Source organism: Zingiber officinale, chromosome 2B (assembly GCF_018446385.1).
Source record: "Zingiber officinale cultivar Zhangliang chromosome 2B, Zo_v1.1, whole genome shotgun sequence".
Lineage (NCBI taxonomy): Eukaryota > Viridiplantae > Streptophyta > Magnoliopsida > Zingiberales > Zingiberaceae > Zingiber > Zingiber officinale.
Window position 1 is genome coordinate 113125818 of NC_055989.1, and position 4367 is coordinate 113130184.

Consider the following 4367-nt stretch of genomic DNA (forward strand, 5'->3'; position numbering starts at 1 on the left):
CAGTCCACCTCAAGCTTAATGCTACAAATAACCTGCAAGTCTTGACTTCTTTCATGGCTGCAGTTTTCGCTGTTGGTATTGTATTTGCCAGTAAGTAAGTAAGATGCCAACGTTTCTTGTCCAGAATTTGCCACATAAAATGCTACTTGTTTTTGCGATGGTTATTCCTGCTCAGCCTTTTCCCCCTTTAATCAGCACGCAAGGCCTTCTCTGCAATATAGCTCATGCAAACCCAAAATCCACTGATACCTTCTTTGGGACTTGGTCTCTTGTCTTTGTATTCATTTCCATTTTCTTGGAGGATTAGCTTCATAATACAAATGCTCAGCTCGCAAACGTAGAACTTGGTCCATGTTAAGTTATCACCATGTTCCTGCAGTGGCAGATCACAATGACACTCTTCATCATCATCACTTCCTCCAGGATTCGTTGCTGGAGGCTGGAGCACTGGCTATGGCCATCAGAAGAGCTCTGCTTCCCTCGGACCCCTTAAGCCTTTTAACCAGTTTAGCTAGTTTTGAGAGAGATATCTAAATTAGGAATTATGATGATTTTTTGAAGAAACTTGATTTTTTTTCTAGCTAAATGTAGGTAAAATAAACTTTTGCAAAATTTAAAATTTTTAGACTTTTGTAAAAAAAATTTCGTGCATTTTAGAAATTAGTACAATTATGCTATTTAGGATTAGAATTGTTGCATCCGTTATTAGTCAAGTACAAGTGGCCTTGATCTTGGTAGATAGTTTATTATGTTTGCTTAGAGTTGACTGGACCATGTGGCTAGAATAGTGTAGAAGTAGAATGTAAAAATGTCAAACCAAGTGATACTGAACCTAGGGAGATCGGTTTGGCTCCACGAAAATTTTTCACTGGCTGCTAAAGTAAATTGGGAAGTGCTCACTGGATGACCTAGAGTCCAACATCCTATGATTGTGTTCTATTTAGAGAAAAAAAATCTTTATAAATGCGTTGTAGCTGGAGATCAAACTGTAGATGCTTGAGTAATAATTTGGCTTCTTTCAGCTGCACCGTAGTCCGGCGTAGAATGTTCATAAATAGAACATGTGGGGTTCAAAATAATTTATGCATTTATATAAGAATTTATTGAAGACTTTGAATACAAGTTAATAACCATAATAAATACAATAAAAGACAAATGGATGATATATTCTTTTGAGAGGTAGAGAAAAGGTTCAAGTAGAAAACCTTGTTCAACTCTAGAGGAGCTTAGATGTAGGGGAACATGGTTTTAGGTTCTCTTTCATTTGTTGGTTTCCCTAATTTAAATAGATTGTCAAGCTTAAAGAAAGTAGAGATGGTTGGTACAATCATTCCTCAAGTGGTTGAGTTCGATATAAGATTTTGATATTTGTGTAAAGGATTTAAGCTAGGCCATGAATTTGATGTGTGCGCTAAAGTTTTACAAGGAATTTTAAGTTGTACATAGAGTTTAGAGAGATGGTGACTCATTGAAGTCAACGGTTGATGATAACTTGGTATGTCCACACCCAGTGGCTTGAAGGTCTAATAGAGTTCAGAGAAGGTTGCAGGAAGCATTCCATGAACCATAAGATGATTAGTGTTAAAGTTAATGTGTTATCATTTAAGTTTACTCATCACTAAGGTTACTTGTCCCCTAAGTTTCTTTCAAGTCTATATAAAGGCTTTGTAATCAAAAGTTTAAGAATCAAGAAAAACTATCTATTTCTCCTCAAGAGCTCTACCAAAATACTTACCAATTTCAACAGTTGGTATCAGAGCGTCCAGGTTCTACCAATCCAAATCCATGGCCAGCTCGAGTTTAACAAACATCAACCATCTCATTCCAGAGTTTAATGGCGAAGACTATGATTTCTAGTACGTGAAGATGAAGACCATCTTTCGATCTCTTAACCAATGGGAGATTGTGGAGAATGGAGTACAAGAGCCCGAGGAAGCCACTGCCCTCAATGAGGCCGGTCTGAAGAAATTAGAGAAGTCTCGACAAGCCGACGCAAGTGCTCTCTCAATCCTTCAAAGAGCAGTCACTAAGGCTATATTTCCCAGAATCATGCGAGCCAACACGGCTAAAGATGCGTGGGAGATCTTGCAGAGCGAATTTCAAGGAGATGTGAAAGTAAGAGCGATTAAGCTCCAATCACTACTCAAGGATTTCGAAAATGCCAAGATGCAGGAGAAAGAAACACTCATGGAATTCTCAACCAGAATCTTTGATCTGGTCAATATAATGAAATCTCATGGTGAAGATATTACAGATCAAAGGCTGGTACGCAAAATTCTCATCTGTCTTCCTGAGAAATATGATCCCATTATTGCCGTCATTGAAGAAACAAAGGACCTAACAACACTCACCGTTCAAGAAGTGATGGCGTCCCTAAAATCGTTCGAGCAAAGATTGTCCAGACATTCTGAGAAGCCAATAGAGGGTGCATTCCAATCAAAGCTCAAAATTGGTAACAACGAACGAGAAGGCCAATCACGATTTGGATGGAAATCAAGAGGACGAGGTGGACGTATCTCAAAAGGAAAAGGAAAAGACAACTCATCGAATTGCAGCAATTGCAATAAGCCAAATCACTCCGAGAAGGACTGTTGGTTCAAAGGTCAATCGAGATGCAAAATATGCAATCGATTTGGTCACCTCGCCAAAGATTGCCGAAATAGGAACACTTATCAGGCAAATCAGGTTGGAGAAAATCAAACAGCTGAGGAGACACATGGAACATTCTATGTATGTCACACGGCCACCAACAAGGAGCAAGGAAAATGGTTGCTGGACAGCGGATGTAGCAACCATATGACGCCGATCTCAGAAATTTTCTCTGAACTCGACATTAGCATCAATGCTCCTGTTCAGTTTGGAAACGGAGAGCAAACAAAGTCAAAAGGACTTGGGAAAATCGCCATCGAGACGAAGGAAGGACCGAGTTGCATCAACAATGTCTTGTGTGTGCCGAGCTTGAGTCAAAATTTACTCAGCCTCGGACAATTGGTGGAAAATGGGTACAAGCTCTGCTTCGATAACAATGAATGTGTTATATTTGACAGGAGAGATAAGTCAAAGGTGTTCACAAAGATCAAAATGGTCAATCGAAGCTTCGCTCTCAACATCAATTATGCCGACCTAAAAGCTCATCAAGCTTCTACCTCGGACTACTTGACATCAACCTTATGGCATCGACGACTCGGTCATCTCAATTTACAAAGCCTCAAAGAGTTATCTGGCAAGAGTATGGTGCAAGGACTTCCTCACATAGAAGGAAAGCAACATGTATGCGAAGGATGCGCGTTTGGAAAGCAACATCGATTACCTTTCCCAAAAGGAGTATCATGGAGAGCTAAAGAAAAGTTGGAACTTATCCACACCGACGTTTGCGGGCCGATGGACACCCTTTCTCATGCTCAGAATAGGTATTTCATTCTTTTCATCGACGATCACACTCGTATGACTTGGGTCTATTTCATGAGGCAGAAGTCCGAAGTATTCATGATATTCAAGAAGTTTAAAAGTCTCGTCGAAAAACAGAGTGGATGCTTCATCAAAACCTTAAGAAGTGACAGAGGCAAAGAATACACTTCTAAAGAATTTCACAATTTTTGTGAAGATGAAGGAGTAGAAAGGCAACTAACGGTAAGGTACACCCCTCAACAAAATGGTGTTACCGAGAGGAAAAACCAGACAATCGTTGAAATGGCAAAATCAATGATGCACGAGAAAGGTTTACCCAAAATCTTCTGGGCTGAAGCAGTCTACACAGCCGTTTATTTATCTAATCGATGCCCAACCACAGCCATACCAAACAAGACTCCGTTTGAAGCATGGAGTGGTAGAAGACCATCGGTGAACCATCTCAAGGTATTCGGAAGCATTTGCTATTCTCAAATTCCAAAACAGAAACGAAGCAAACTTGACGAATCTAGCGAAAGATGTATTTTTGTCGGCTACAGCACCATGAGCAAAGGTTATAGACTATTTAACCTACAGCTGGGTCAAGTTATTATTAGCCGAGATGTTCAAGTTGATGAAAATGCTTTATGGAATTGGGAAGAAAACAAAGTTGAAAAGAAAGACATTCTGATCAGTACTGACAAAGAAGATGAAATTGAGCCAAGCACACCAGATTCAAGCTCATCTCAACCCAACGAAGAAAGCTCAACTGATCCAACTTCATCAAACTCCTCATCCCCAAGCGCAACTCCAAAAAGGTACAGATCATTGAGCGATATATATGCTACATGCAATTATTGCTCAATTGAGCCTGAGAACTTTGCTGAAGCAATCAAAGAAGAACCATGGAAAAAAGCGATGGAGGAGGAAGTTCGTGTAATTGAAAAAAATCAGACATGGCAGCTCGTCGATAAACCAAA